General features: G+C 46.0%; 1 long non-coding RNA gene and 1 other non-coding gene across 3 annotated transcripts; both read right to left on the bottom strand.

Annotated features, from left to right (window-relative positions):
* Positions 1–77: 77 nt before the first annotated feature.
* On the bottom strand, positions 78–149 carry trnaa-cgc (transfer RNA alanine (anticodon CGC)). Its single transcript has one exon. It is a non-coding gene; the product is annotated as a tRNA-Ala (tRNA).
* Positions 150–10,220: 10,071 nt separating this feature from the next.
* On the bottom strand, positions 10,221–16,147 carry LOC107077006 (uncharacterized). 2 transcript variants are annotated; one of them, XR_011181749.1, is made up of 4 exons: positions 15,447–16,147; positions 14,620–14,837; positions 14,379–14,429; positions 10,221–13,169 (listed from the first exon to the last, which is right to left on the bottom strand). It is a non-coding gene; the product is annotated as an uncharacterized lncRNA (long non-coding RNA). The 2 variants fall into 2 exon arrangements; XR_001478118.2 differs by having other exon boundaries at positions 14,620–16,147.
* Between the last annotated feature and the right edge of the window lie 206 nt (positions 16,148–16,353).

Consider the following 16,353-nt stretch of genomic DNA (forward strand, 5'->3'; position numbering starts at 1 on the left):
CAGTTTCTATAACGGGTCTTTCTTGTATTTATTTATATATTAAATAATGTCCTACTTCTCGCGAAATAAAATCCGAGTGGAGATGCCGGGGATTGAACCCGGGACCTCACACATGCGAAGCGTGCGCTCTACCACTGAGCTACATCCCCAGGCCCGCTTCAGCCGCCCCCCCCTACAGACTGCAGGAGCAATCCCACAGCCCTCCAGTGAGGGGTCCTAACCCCCTGCACAAGCGGGAGGACGGCCGCGCGAGTCATCCAGCTGGCTTGGCCGCTAATCTTTTTGCCCTTATTGGCTGACTCTCAAGCAAGATTCGCATTCTCCTCACCCTCCCAAGCCCACATACTGCAGATGCAATTCATCTCTTGGCCCGGTTGGAGGTCGATATAAATCAAATGTTGATGTGTTTTTTTTAAATAAGAATTTCTGTAAAAAGCCTTTTTTAAAAAAAAAAAATCCTTTCTCGCCTACCTTACAGTGCCTTAGTGCAACTCCTTTCGTTGTTTCACCGGCACTTTTTCAGTTGGCGGAGACTTCTCGGCTGTCAGAAGAAAAACGTCTCTCCTTTCTTTCCCGACTCTCTGACCTTCCGCTAACCAGGAGGACCGCTCTGCCCTCCACACGGACAGCGGGTCGCCCGGCCTGCGGGCCGAGCAGTGCAGCCGTACCGTGACGTGAAGCGCTCGGGCCCCAGTGAGGTCCGCCCTGCGGCCGTCCCCCTCAAACCCGCGCTCGCAGGCTAACGGGCTGCACTCTTCGGTCTTCCTCTCTGACACGGCGGGACCCGTTCATGCCGCCCTCGGTCCAGCCGTGGGCCCTTCCTCTAGCGATGTAATCACCACGGACATTTCGATTAATTCACCCCAGCAAATGACTCCGGTGCACAAGCGTCGCTTTCTTTCTTTTTTGTCTCGTTTTGCGTGTACGAATGTTTCTATGCTGCTCGGGGTTTTTCCTATAGATTCTAGATCAATTTTGCATCTGGGGATCAGGCATTTGCACCCCTAAAGTACTACTCGAGGAAACGTGATTACATAAGTCTCAGTAACATAATACATTAAGCGAGATACGCGAGCCTTGTTATTAAATAGTTGGGAAGGCTCCTGCGTTCTTTGACCGTATTAAAACACCAGTGTCCTTATCGAGTTACTTTCAGTGTGTTCGAATTAAAAAAAAAAGAGGTAAACCGAGAGGTGGGGTTTTTATATTTAGATGTCCGACACTAGTAGGGCTGCCAGTCCCGGCCTGCCGACAGCTCGCCACTCAGACCGAACCGCTGGAGTCACGCGGCCTCCCCGCGCCTCAGCGAGACGAACACCTGGAGCAGCCGCGCGCCACCCGATCCCGTCAGCCCCTCGCTCCTCGCTCGCTCCACCGAACAAGCCGAGGGCTCACCTTGCCGGAAAGAGTTTGAAAGAGACCCGGAAAAGCGGACGGACAGCGGGCCCCGAGCACTCCTCTGTTCCGAAGCGAACGGGGCAAGTTCATCTCACAGGAGTTATCGACAGGACTGCGAAGGGAAACCAGAACCGAACGCCGTAATTCAGGACGCTGTAACCCCCTAACCCACCACCTTAGTCTTTAATTTCTTTTCTTTCCCTTGAAGGGCAATATCTTAAATCCAATCATGTCTCAAAACGTCTGGTACAACGAACCCACGTTTATCTATCGATTGAAATAAAGACGGCCATGTTTTGTTTTGGTTTTTTTTTCCCAATACATGATACTGTTAGCAATTTCGTTAAATGTTATCACATTTCTATGCAACTTTACTCTCGGGAACTGAGGCAGTTAAATAATCGACAGAGTTTAACTGAAAGAGTTCCGTCGGCAAAGGAAGATATTCAATATATCCATCGACAGGAACTTCATCGCAACACGGCCGCGTAATGACACCTAGCGGCCTGCATGCGACACTACAACTGGGCGATCTGGTTGGACGGAAAGCTGCCTTTCCGCTGGCTTTAATGAAAGTCGTCTTCGCCTCCTCGTACGTTTTCCTTTACGCATCTCGTTTCAGAATAGCGACCTTTTCCGCTTGCAGTCTCTTCCTTTACCAAGAACAGCCCGTTTTTAAAACCGAGAACCCTTGTGACTAAAGGCACTGACGCCACCTGCCGGAGATCCGGCTGTTTGCGGCGAAAAGGCTCTTGCCCACGGCTCTCGAAATCTGCGGGCGGGTTTCTCGTATAGCGGCAAATTCTGTCTTCGGCAGTAGCGGTATCTAACCTGGTATCCTTGGTTTCGAGGAAAACGTGATCTCGGGAATGTGGACATTGCCAGCTCCCTCCATCCATGTTCGAAAACCGCTTAGTCCGACACAGTACAGGGCAGCAGTGAGCCACAGTCTCACCTGGCGGACAGTAGGGTCACCTGGAGAGAACGCCAGTCCAGCACAGGGCACAGGGGTGAAGCCTTCCATGGTGAAATGTAGAGGTGAAAGTACACGTATTTCATTGTGGTTAATGCTGCTTTTTACTAAGGCATTTATTTAGCATTTGTGGGTTTGTATACAGATAATATACATATATATACTTCACCAGCAGCCATATCACCCTGCAGCTCACAACTGGCAGCTCCCTAAAGCTAAGCAGGTGTGAGCCTGGTCAGTACCTGGATAGGAGACCACCTGGGAAAAACTAACGTTGCTACCTGGAAAAGGTGTTAGTGGGGCCAGTAGAGGGTGCTCACCCTGCGGTCTGTGTGGGTCCTAATGCCCCAGTAGAGTGATGGTGATGCTATACTGTAAAAAGATGCCATCCTTTGGATGAGATGTAAAACTGAGGTCCTGACTCTCTTTAAAGAGAGTCATTAAAAATCCCAGGGTGTTTCTTGAAAAGAGCAGGGGTAAAATCTGGGCATCATTGGCCTTTACCAATCAGAGCCTCCTTATAATCCCCATCTATGAACTGATAGCTAATAGCTACACGTCACTGAGAGCTGGTGTATGGTGAGTGTACTGGCGCACTATGGTTGCAGTTGCATTGTCCTGGTGGGGCTGCACACTGGGGGTGGTGGAGGGGAGTCCCCATTACCTGTAAAGCGCTTTGAGTGGAGTGTCCAGAAAAGTGTTATATAAGTGTAAGCAATTCTTCTTATAATTAAATCTGCACTTGGAAGCTGGACAGGGCCTTGGTGAAGTGGAGATGAAATCTTCCTTTCCTAGCTCCTCCAATTATTTGGCACTGGCACTTCTTATTATAACACTCCATCCTTTTGTGCACATAATAGTACTGTCAGTCTCACACGGGGGAAACACGATGAGTTTTTGGTGCAGAAATTAGTTTTGTCACCACAGCACAATTCACTTAACATTTCTTAAAGGCCGCGATGCCAAAAATGACTGAGCCCACTGACAGACTGCTTGAATGCATAGCAACCGGGCAGCAGCAGCTATAACTGCATTTTCTGTTTCTGCTAAGCCAGTCTCACACTCTGTTCCTGGAGGACTGAGCGTCTTGCGTCTAAAATAACTGCCTGCAACTCGCCATCTGTTGCTTCCGTAAACGCAATACATTTAAACAGAAAGACCCTGATGAGTGTAAGTGACCGCTCCCACCCAGCTTTCCCCTGTTTGAGCTCTCTCTCTTGGGGAGAAGGTTAAGAGTTTGGGATGTTGTCAAATCCAAAACAGAGCAGTTCAGGAAGAGCTCCTTTGCTGAGGCTATTTGGTCTCTTAACTCAACACTTACAAAAGTATTGATTAAAGTATTTATGGGCAAATTCATGGATTCTATATTATTCTGAATATGATATGTATTATTTATGATGTTTTTTTCTCTTCTTGTATCTGACCTTTTTTTTTGTATCTCTGTTATTTTGAGCAACACCACAGAAAAGTCCCAACAGCCCAAAGGAATGTCTTGGCAATAAAGTTGACTTTGACTTCTAGTTTTTGTTCCACCCTCAGTAGTCAGTTAAACAGTTAACCTTATTATTTTCTTAGGTAGACACACAGAAGATTCTGTCTTCTAATGCTGATTACTCAAACATTAATTTCATTAAAGGTATAACCACCTACAGAACACCTCAGGGCCTGGCTAGAAATATTCCAATGACGCAGCTAATAATAATAATAATAATTGCTTACACTTATACAGCGCTTTTCTGGACACTCCACTCAAACCGCTTTACAGGTAATGGGGATCCCCTCCACCACCACCTGTGTGCAGCCCCACCTGGATGATGCTCCAGTACGCTCCCCACACACCAGCTCTCAGTGGGAAGGAGAGCAGAGTAATGAAGCCAGTTCATAGATGGGGATTATTAGGAGGCCATGATTGGTAAGGGCCAATGGAAAATTTGGCCAGGACGCCGGGGTTACACCCCTACTCTTTTCAATTCAATTAATCAATTAATTGAATAATTAGATCCACTAAGTAATTGATGGCTCAGACGGAACACAAACAGAAGAACCAGGGCCTCCAGGAAATGAGTCTGACACTCCTGGTCTGAGTGACAATAACCTACTGACACTGCAAATCCAGTAAAATACCCACTGATACTTTTTTACACACTTTGTGCCACAGGTGGGCAACATCTAGCCACCAATTCAGACTCACAGGGCTTCTGTTGGTTGATGCAGGTGAAGCACGTAATTCTTCTGATCATTTCATGAGTCTCTTTTTAGGTTCAGAGCCATAGTAGCTCAGACGGCAAGGGCGTCTGGCTCCTGACTGGAAGATCCTGGGTTCAATCCCAGAGAGGGGCAAGTGATTTAGCTTACTCTAATTCCTTCCAGATGGCTCCCAGGTCCCCTCACCCTGCTTTCCAAATGAGTACTGGGGGTTAATCCTTCCTGGGGTAATAGGCCATCTGGAGTGTGATGCTGACCACACGTCACCATCACCTCCATCTCCAATGTTGGATGGCTGAGAAAAATGGTGACCCACCCCCCCCCCCCCCAATGGGTCTTTATGGCCTGAAAAGGCACCTACCTTCTTAGGGTTTTAGTAAGCAAAAAATTTGATGTGCCACTTTGCTGACAACATACCAGCCTGCAGCTCACAACTGGCAGCCCACTGAAGCTCAGCAGGTGGGAGACTTCCTGGGAAAGCTAAGGTCACTGCTGGAAGTGGTGTTAGTGGGGCCAGTAGGGGGCGCTCACCCTGCAGTCTGTGTGGGTCTTAAGGTGAGGGGGATGCCGTACTGTAAAAAGGTGCTGTCCCTTGGATGAGATATAAAACCGAGGTCCTGACTGTTTGCGGTCATTAAAAATCCCAGGGTGTTTCTCGAAAAGAGTAGGGGTGTTACCCCGGCATCCTGGCCAAATTTCCCCCCTGGGCTTTATCAATCATGGCCTCCTAATAATCCCCGTCTTTCATTGGAGTATCTGGAAAGGAGCTATATAAATGTAAGCAATTCATTATTACCTCTTTGGGTCACATCAGCTGTGATCAACTCCCTCCTACAGGGATTGTATAGATATCATATTTCAATCAGCCCTTTTTGTAATTAATTAATCTAATTATTTATTATTTTATCAAAATGATTATTTTGTCTCCTTGCTCTTAGGTTGTATTTTTTTCTAATTAAAAATGGCCATAAAATTCATAAGAATGTGTACATCTGCCATGGTGGTTTAAAAGCCAATACCACATTACTTAAAACCATAAACAAACAGATCAAAGAAAACTAGTTGAGATTTCATGAAAGCGATTTCAGTATTCTCTAAGTAGGATCTCTACCAGTAATAAGAACCATCGAATTCGAATAAATCCTCTGTAAATCTAAAATAAAACAGTAGAGGGCGCCAACTACACACACACAGACAACTGTACAATCGGTACCGCTGCACTAAAAGTCCAATGATAAGTAAAACAACTGGTTTATATCTAACGTCAAAATTCAATTTTGATTTATATTACTTTGTTTTGCATGTAAATTTGGATGAAGGTTACTGTTAAGTGCAAAGGTTTTTACATTTACTAAAGTAGATCTTCCCAAAAAGATGTTTCTCTGCTCAATGTTGTGAAATTATCACAACAGGCGGAGCAGCTTTGTGTCACTGAGTGTGGAGACGGTTGGGGATCTGGCCTTGTAACGGGGAGAGAGCGTGTTCAAGACCAGGCTGGGGCACAACTGCTGAATCACTGAGCAAATGCCTCAGATTGCTCAAGCGTAGTGCCAAATGAACAAATGTAACTTGCTTAAGATAAAACCATCAGCCCATCAAATAAATATAATTATGGAACAAGTAATAGGTTTGTTCCATGGTGAAAAGAAGAAAGAAAACACAACGTTTCAGCTATAGAGCCTTCTTCGGGTGTGAGGAAGGCTCCATAGCCAAAATGTTGTGTTTTCTTCTCTTTTCAGCATGGAATAAACCTTTACTTGATCTTTTGCAGCCTACGCATGCCGACGCAGCTACCCACCTGAACTAAACATGGGCCTGCTAACACAACACCTGGGATTCCATGGTATGTGTTCTCAAAGAGTGCAATGGATGTATCATCTTTTAAGAAGCTCGGTCCCAATGCCACATGCTCAAGAGCTCTTGGGCAATGGGCCTGCCCCTGGGGTCAGCCCTGCCCCTTGCTTTGCTTGTCGGTCAGCTTGGCATGGTTATTTCACAATGTCTGGCGGAAGCAGGAGTCTAGACTTGTGACCTTGCCGAAAAGGCCTTACTCTAGCAAAATAATGTTGTTTTTTTAAAAAAACGAAGGACCACAGGTTGATAGGAAATGAAGACCGTCACTCTTCTGTCATGCTCTTGGGTTCATTCCAATTTGTTAACAGCACGGCTTCTTTCTTCAAAACCGAGTTTTACTCTCTTCTCACACGCATGACAGTACCTCCACTCACACTACGCTGAAGAATGGTGCCCATTTAGCTCTGCTGCTCTTACCCACGTCCAGTCTCCCACTGCCTGGAGCAAACCCGCCTTCCCTGGAGATTTGACATGAGATTTATTAGAATAAATTGAAGAGAAATATGTAATAAGCCAACAACCATACGTGCATGATTAGCATTTATTAGCATCGGAATGTGGCAGCTCTTTATGTATGCCATTGTTCACAGGACTACTGCCTCACTGGAATTCTTTGCTTCCATCAAGTACAGGGGAGGGAGAGGCTGCTGATCCTGGAACAAAGAGGGGTTCAGTGAGGAAACATGACTGACGTCTTCAGGGTGGAAGAGAATCGGGTCAGGCCCAGCTACCGCTCGTGTTGCGTTTGTGTTGTGGCGCTTGGTAGGAGGGCCAAACCCAGAGACTGGTTGGGATTTTTAAAGAGAGACAAATGAGGAGTCCGCATTTCCATATGCATTTGTCTTCAAAGGCGTGGATGCCTCTTGCTTCATACAATCAGCGGGTGGCAGGTGTACCCTGAAGACGTCTCATCCCCAGTGCAGGACACTTTTTTTCAGAAAACAGTCCTGCATCCCACCAGGATGCTCATGACCCACAACACAGGCAAAATGCTTGCAGGGGTCCCGTCGCTGGTTTTTGCAGCTACAGTATGTGCACGCTCTTGAGCAGAGAAGGGGAGGCTGATCTGCCATTGTGCCCAGCTGCAAGAATGCTGCCATTCAGCTCGCCCACTCGGTGGCCTGCTTTGGCACTCCCACGCGCCATCAGAGAAAAGGGAGTGGATTGTGCGCCGGAGAGTAAAGAAAATGACTGAAATTTCTCGGATGAGCTGGGTAAGCACTGCAATTCACATGCTCCTGGCTGGGATCACCAGTGGGTGTCAGTTAATGGGCTTTGACTAAACTAATCACTTTATGCACGCAGGCTAATCAAACCCTTTTGGTTAACTGAACTCATTTAGGTATATTAGGATTTAGGTACATTAAGTTAGGACTTAACAGTCATTTTTATGTATAGCCAGATGTGATGTTATGAAATGATTATTATTGAGCTAGAGCCTATGCCAGATTAAAACTGAAATCAGTAGGCGCTGTATTAAAAAAAGGGTGGTGGGAGTCAGGAAGAAGCTACCCAGCCTAGTTGTGTGGAAGGTGCTTGCCATGCTTCTGTCAATAAGGTTCTAAAGTCCAAACAACCAGGGCGGGCTGAATGGCCTCCTCTTGTTTGTAAATGCTCTCATGTTCTTAAAAGAGAAAACATAATGAAATACTAAATCCCCAGCGTAAAGCTTACGGCCGACAGGCACTGTGTAAGAGCCGGCGTACCAGAGCAGGTGACGTCACCGCCCTTCCCTGTGATAGCAGGACTACAGCTACTGGGCTGTAGAGAGATCTCTCTTTAGCTCACGGGGCTGGGTCGCTGCAGAGAGATGCGGGAGTCCCGGGTTCGAGCCTCAGTCGGGATGGGGCCGACCTAATGCGGCAAGGGCGCCCGCCTGAGCCCCTGTTGCGTTACAATGTATTACAGCTGTTTGGTGAAACTACGTGAAATTACGTGAAAATGTTGGTGAAAACTGGCACGTAATGCAAGCGTCAGAAGGTAGTGTGGCCTGTCGCACTTTCTAAGCATAAAACAGGAAGTGTGCCTCAGCCGTGTGAGTTTCAGGCAGGTAAGGGAGAAGGGGATGAGAAAACTCACTAGCCAAGAGGCCAAACCAAGCAAGAGATGAAAGATCTGAAGGGCCCTGATGCAAACTGGGCCTTTAGATGCTTCCAACTTTGCACAGCTGTGAAAAGCGTCCAAAACAGGAGATACCCTGAGCTGCACACGTCAGCCTCTGCACTGGCGGCGGGGCCACTAGCAAGCGCCGATTCCATTTGGAACAGGAAGCACGTGACTGGGTGGGAGCCTTCTCTGAAATCCTTCCCAGAGTCCCACAGGAAGTGAGACAGGAAACAGGGCTAGAGGCCCGTAGCTGGGGTTTGGAGGGGAGAGGCTAGTGACATGTTCCTGAAACTGCATGCTCAGTCAGGGCTTTGGTATACGTAATGCAGGGAAGGAAAGAACTGGCACTTAAGGTTCCTCTTCCACCCTGTCCACAGTGCCTGGATCCAATCCAAAGCCGGGCCAAAGCCATCCCGGACATTATGTCTCAGATTTTACTCTACTGGTATTCCTGCTCTTTGAAACAATAGCACACTTCTAGAGCCACCACATTCCTATGCTAATATATTGTTTATCATGCATATTTCCCCACTTGTATGAAATATTTGCACTGTGTAATAAATCTTTACTACACAGAGGCTCTCCGTCATTTCCAGCATCTTACGTCCAACATGGTCTGCACCTCTGAAGCATGTGAGAAGTCCTCGGATGAAGGCTGGAAATTTTTCAAGACTGTTCAAGTACCTTTCATGTCTGCGCTGCACAAATTTCACATACTCAGAAATCCTGAAAGGTACCATCAAAGTTAACCCAAAAGTTACCCCTTCTTCCAGATCAACGCTGAAAGCAGGCTAAAACCAGGTTGCTGGTTTTCATCACGATGGGATGAATGGATTATTTTCTAAACGCACTTATTGTTGTATGTAAAATATGCACAGGCTAGCGCATGGGTGAAATTTAAATAAATATTTAATCTACTTGAATTTATACAGCATTGGTGAACCCCATTAGTTTCTGTCTGCAGGTGAGAAAAAACAAAAACAAAATGGCTTAAACTGATGTGCACAGAGTTGTGTGTTTCACTGCAAAAGGTTCAGGAGTGCTGTGATGTGCAGTTGCAGACACTGCCCGAGAGGTTTCAGAGCATTGTGCCACACTGATTTGCACAAGCTCACCACGACTGCCTTTCCATGCGGAAACACACAGCAGAACAGATGAGTTGTAGACAGAACACCACTGGCCGACAACGCCCGAGGCATGTGAGAGTCCAATGAAATGACACAACAGGAAAGCTCTCCCTCATTCAGCTTCCTATTTCTTTGAATCTTGCACAACTGGAGGTCAAATAGTGGCTTTTATTGCCAAGTCACAGCCTCAGAGCTTTTCTTCATGGCCCAGTGACACCATTTATACCTTCCTATCATTGCGCCAGCGTCACACTGGCTGATGAGAAAGACTTACTGTATTTCAGAATCGCGTTTAGTCCTGAAAAGGTGTTTACTCTAATGTCCCAAGTCCTGTAACATCAGAACGAAAGCATTCTTAAAAAAAAATTATTTCAAGTTCTTAAAACGTAATAAGTCAATAATATTACACAATTGCCCCAGGGCAAATTAAAGGGCATTACTTCTTTACATAAAGAATTGTGGGTGTCTTCCGTCAAATTAACCAGCCAATTAATCTGTGGTCAAGGTCAATTCCATGGCAATCTTGAAGAAACAGCTGGATGAATACAGAACACAACTGTGGGGGAACAAGCCATTTTACTTTCACTTGGTTCTTATGTTCTTATTTGCATGCTGATGTGCGTGAGTCCCGTCTCATCCCTTTGAGTTACTATTTCTAGGCTAGTCCGAAACAGGAGATGACAGTTTTGCACCAACAGTTGAACCCCCCCCCAACCATTAGAGCACATCCTGAATAGGATGATGTAAAGTACAGGGAGGAAATAGGCGTCAGTACCATGGTGTACTTTATCAAGGGCTATTTTTTCCTCTTCTGGAATCCTTTCGCATAAGAACACGTGAAAGTGATAACATGAAGAAGGCAGCCATCTTTCTCAGCCTAATGATATACCCTTGAAGTTTAAAGGAACAAAAATAAAGTTATTTTTTTATTTTAATGATTCCCACACAATTGCTAGAGCCAGATAAAGACTATGAAAGGACAGTTGCAGGGTATCCAGGGGTTTAAAAGCAGTCAGCAGGCTGTTTTCACGCGCAGTGAGAGAAATAGCAGCCAAGCAGAGCAGCATGTGAAAATAAGCAAAATCTCTGCCCTCTATGCAGCTCTTTAATTCTCATGGATGCAAAAGAGAGAAAACATCACAAGTCCTAAACTTGAGAAAATGCAGAAGCTGGGAAATCACTGCCTACATATGGTCTACACACAGTCTACTCACAGCCTACACACTAAGGACTGCTTCATCTTTGGGCTGCTGCTGTTGTGTTTTTTTACTGTCCTTTCTGAAATCTCCATTGCTTTGTCTTCAGTCTCACTCCTTCTGTTTTTGTGGGTCTGACAGTCGCACCTGCTGCGAGAGAACAGGTGGGGTCAGCTGAGGTCAGTCTGGTCTGGACAAGCTGTGGGTGCAGCTCCTCCCCCTTCCTGCAACGCTCCCCCAGTGTCACAGCCTAGTGCAGCACAGAGCAGAGACAGCGCACTCAAGCCTCAGCAAAGCGCAGTCTGCTCAGAGTCAGATCAGAACAGGAAGGCTACCTGTGGGAAGTGCTGGTTTTCACGTAGATGTGCCTGGATGACTGTTCACAGAGCATGCCCAGGTTCCTGCATGCCATTCTGGGCACAGACTGGCAAACGTGTTTGTTGCTCTCCAAAACACCCCTCTGCCTCACCTGCCACAAATATACAGGCCCTCCTCTCATTTGAGTCCACAACGCATTTATCTTCATTCCTGGGGAGATTCCAAAAGACCTCCCAAACCTTTCCCTCTGTCCTCCCTAAGAATACAGTACTGAGCCCCACTTTTGGAGCAGGAGGCTTTAGAAATTCATACTGACTTTGAGTGCTGACTGGCAGTTTTTTATGTTTTTTTTACACCTCCACGCCAAGGGCTTTACTGGTTGCAACCATCCATTTAACGTGTCATGTGTTCATAAGGGATAAATAAGCAAGCGCTGCAACCTATCTGTTGCCGTCTCTCCTCTCGGTTTCTGGATTTGCAAGACTTGTTATTTTTTAAATGAAGCCCACAAGCTCACATGCACACACAACCAAGCCCCCGGCCTCAGAAGCAGTTCCAGACGGCTGTTCTCTGACTTGCTGAGTGCTTCAAGCTGTTCTGTAGGAAGTGCCCAGATGGAACGCGATCTCTCTCCTTCACCCCCCTCCCTCCCTAACCCCCACGCAAGCCCCCTCCAAAACAGCAAACGCCTCCTGATCCCAAGTCCTGTTCTCTCTCCGTCCGGAGGTCCTGACAGGAAAAAACAAAGGGCTCTAATTTCAAAAGGCTAGCCCCTTCACACTGCCATTGCACAGCTCCCCAGGACACTCTGCCAGCAAATAAGAATCCCCCAAATCAAATAACAACAAAAAGGGGGGTTTGGGGGCAGCTGTTGGGTGGAAGCATGTTGTATTCATTTTGAATGCGACATCACAGAGGCCAGGAAATGATACTGCACCCCTGCAATCGGACAGTCTCATAGCTCCTGCCAGGATACAGATTTCTGTAAATGTACCGGAATTCTTAGGAACAAGAACATGTCGGGACATCCTTTTTTTTTCCAGATTTCTAGGAAGTTTCCATTATATTATCAGACAAAACAGTGGGGGTAGCAGTTTTGCCCACTGTTCTATGTCTCTCTGTAAAAAACTGTCTCTGGTCTCTCAGCACATTTTAGTCTTCTTGACCGGATGAGGCTAAATGTGCATCTCCTCCTCCTTTTTATGTCTGTCTCTTTCACGAATTCAAAACAATGGCTCATTTAAAGTCCCTAAAAGTCTAAAGTATAGAGAGCTTTCAAGTGCCTAAACAAAAGCATTCAAATATCCTTTTTTATCGAGATCCAGCATTATCTAGATCAAGAGAGTGCTGTGTGTTCAACAAAATTTCCTCACTGTTCTCCATTTGAGATTTCATCCTTCTTGGCTAATGTTTTTCTTCTTTTGTACTAACCGATACTAGAATGGGTGATGGACCTGAAAACCCACAACCACACAGCAAAGATTTGTTAGTAGTATGTTAACGCAAAGCTTCCAGTGACTTACAGGGTGAACAGGTGCTATAACATCTGCCGTTGTGTAAGCCACACGAGACGGGATTCTTGCCTCACCCGCCGGATGGCAGCAGAGGGAGGTCAGTTAACGCAGCAAATCAGCAATAGATCAAGACACCCTTTGGTAACAAGCCCTTCCCCTTAACCCCTGGAAAAAGCAGAGTGAGATGACAGAGACGAACAAGACAAGACATTTTCATCAACGAGCCTGCTTCGGGCAAGGTGGGACAGATTTGCCCCTCTCCTCCACGATATCCTTCCAGGAGTCCTTTATACGGAGCCCTCCTCCCCTGGATTCTGCTCATACTCTCCTGCACGAACTCCGCGGGCCACGTTCCCTGTCTTCTTCTCCCCTGGGGTCGGAAAACTTCTAATTTAGTCTCGGTCGCCAGTCATCTTTCAACTGCTGCAGACTGGCCTGTCTTTGATCTCAGCAGGACCCCTGTCCAAAAATCCTGCTCCTGCATTTATATGAGCATCAAGGAAAAGAAAAAAAGAATTGTTGAGGTTGATATTCCAGACACAGAATATTTTCAGTAGAAGATCTGACAGAAGCATGATAATTTGTGTCATCTGTGATGTCGCAGGACCTGGATTATGCAGCTAGGTTGTACAAACAGTTTGGGAGAACTGACCACAAGGTGTGGACGGCACAGTGGTGAGCATTGCTGCCTCACAGCTGTGGGGCCCTGGGTTCAGCTCCAGACCTGGGGTGGTGTCTGTGTGGAGTTTGCACGTTCTGCCTTGCACCCATGTGCTTGCTGGGACAGGCTCCCAGTTCCCCCATGACCCTGGATCAGAAGAAGTCGTTTGAAAATGGATGGATCGCAATCTGGAGCTATATTATGAATATTCTAGAAATGGGGTCACTGGGATTTTGGAAGACCACCAGCCTGTATGGGTCTTCTGTGAGCTCCCATACATTTCTTCCAAATCAACTTCAGGTTCATGTGTAGGGTAAAGCAACAGTGTTTCGCCACTAGAGGGAACTGGCAGCTTCAGTTTTCAGGACAGCAGAGCTTTTGAAATATTACTGTAAGTGGGAGGCAGACATGCTGGGACAGATCACTAAACTTTACTCCAGATGCAAAGTTTGATGTATTTCCTCTGAGAGGACATTTTAAAACTGCCAGTGTTGCAATCCTAGATTAACACAGTTTGACACAGTTTTTATTTGGCCAGTAACACGTTCCTGACATTTTCAATTGTCCAGTTCTGTTCCTGCTGAAACAAGATTTTAAAGCCCTTTGGATGAAGAAAACACCCTCCACTAGCGATACTGAGTGACACTGAGATTCAGTGTAAGTAAACAGAGACCATCTTAGCTTGACAGAGTTTGGTTTAATCACATAGAAGAGCTTTGTTTATTGCTACAAGTTATTATTTCCCCAGCTATTAACCTGTTCAATTTGGACAATTGAGGGTGTATTCTACTTTATATATTTTTTCATTATACATGTATATTTCTTATTTGTTAATGGGTTTGTGTTGTGCTCAATGTATTGTCCATTGTGTTATGTCATTTACCTGCCCACAAAGTAATTTTCCCATTTGGGAGAATAAAGAAAGTAAGTTAGAAAAAACTGCTGCAGGGTCAGCACTGCTGTCTGAATCTGAGGACAGCTACCAGCTGTCTAAAAACTGGCTAAATAAACCGAACTTCAGTTTACCTGGCATCCCAGGCAGTAGACTTCATCCAGTATGTCGCCCCATAATCCTCTCTGTTCAAGGCAAAAGAGACTCAGTTCCATAAACCTGTGTGTGACGGTCGCTGCAGTATTCTACTGTGGTGCCGTGCACAGGGTGACCGGTCACCTAAAGCCAAAAGACTTCTGTTCCTCCACATTCCTGAAGCCCCAGGCTAAGAAAATGAAGTGGAGGAGCACCTGTCTCGTCCATATGTGTACTTACACAAACGAGTGGGTTTCCAGTGCTGGTCCTCTTGAGCGGGGCTTGAGAAAATCCTGGCTTCTTCAATACAGGCCGCTGCTGGAGCCGGATCCGTCCAGAAAATAATCTGCCGAATTTCTTCATTGACCCACATGCTGAAGATCAGTTCACTAGCTTACTGACCATGTAACTTTCGTTACTTTACAGACTGCACTGACTTTACCAGAATCTAGAGTATACTGACATAGATGAAAAAGAAAAGGAGTCATCTTATAGATTCCTGTAGTATTCTACTTATGATGTCCCAAAGTCTGAGTATTTAACTCTTATTTGTAATGTCATCTTAATTAAGCCTTAATGGACCATCTTTTTCCACAGGTCACACATTAGTGATAAAAACAGGGATGGACAATTTTCAACGTATCTCAGTTTCCGATGACCTCAGTTGGTTAATTATTGGCTTTTAATTTAACCAATTCCTCCCCCCTCCTCCTACACTGGGAACCCTTTTTCAAATAAAAAGGCAGGAACTTTTTATTCTCCCAAAATACACAGTAATATCTGTATTTGTTTCACTCGAGAAACCACAAATTGCTGTTCACTGTCAAAAAAACACAGGCACTAGACGAAAACGAGGGCTACGCAGACCGGAATTTCCTTTCGTACTTTCCTCAGAAACCTCGAAATGTAAACAGACCGGAAGAAGCTACAATACAGCCACCGTCTCTTCGTTAAACCGAACGAAACTCCGCTCCAGGCGGACAGGTTCCGGAGTCTTCAATTAACACTGTCAAAGCATTTATAATTCTGACGGAACTCCACTGCTGCGGGTTTTATTAAACGCGTACCGGCTGAAGTGATCGAGGGGTCGTTTCACCGGCAAACCGCCGCCATTGGCGGGGGGCGCGTGGCCCGGGCGCGTTCTCTTGGTTTCTCGCCCCGAGACGCGCGGTTTCGGAGGTCATTAACCTTTGCAAGTTTCCTGGCTTTGTGCTCTTATCATAGCGGAAGGAACGACAACAGAAAAGATCTGCGGTTTTTCTCAGCAGCGAGATCGAGAAAATATTTCATCGTCGGGGGGGGGCACTTCGCTACGCCGGAGATAACATGTTAATTCATTAAAAGTTGTTAAAAGCTAGTGATATTTTACTTGAAAAATTCTGAATGAGAAAACTGTTGGTTAGGTATGACCATACATTACCGGCAACACCGCTGCCTTTACTCAGTGCATTTTCTAGAATTACTGGGATCTTTCCAAACGTGTTGCAACCCGAGGGCGGCCACACACGTTTGACACAGTTCACCATTTTATCCTCCTCCGAATTATTTTAAGAACAATGACGTTCGGGGAGAGGAGGCACAACGATTACAAATGGTTTCAAGAACTAAAACGCGACGCAGCTTCCAAAACAGGTAAAACGATATGTCGGCATCATACAGCGAAGATGCTCTTTAATAATGCTGGCTTGACAAAATGGGGGGCCGTGCATCTTCAGCGAAATAAACGTTAAAGGAAACCTCAAGAACTATAAATCTGAATAAAAGAGGGAATTACCTGTAGGCAGTTTATAAGAAGCGAGGGGAATTTATATTTAGTTCCTGACACAGGCATAAAAGCCTGGGGCTGTTTGTCGGTATTGTGTCTTGTGCTCTGCGGTAAAGACGCCGGAAGACTCGACTAGCTGTCGGTTTATCTTTGTTGATCGCTCTCTCTCTGACAAGTTTACAAAAAAAAAACGGGGCGAAGCAGCTCCG

Source organism: Lepisosteus oculatus, chromosome 1 (assembly GCF_040954835.1).
Source record: "Lepisosteus oculatus isolate fLepOcu1 chromosome 1, fLepOcu1.hap2, whole genome shotgun sequence".
NCBI lineage: Eukaryota > Metazoa > Chordata > Actinopteri > Semionotiformes > Lepisosteidae > Lepisosteus > Lepisosteus oculatus.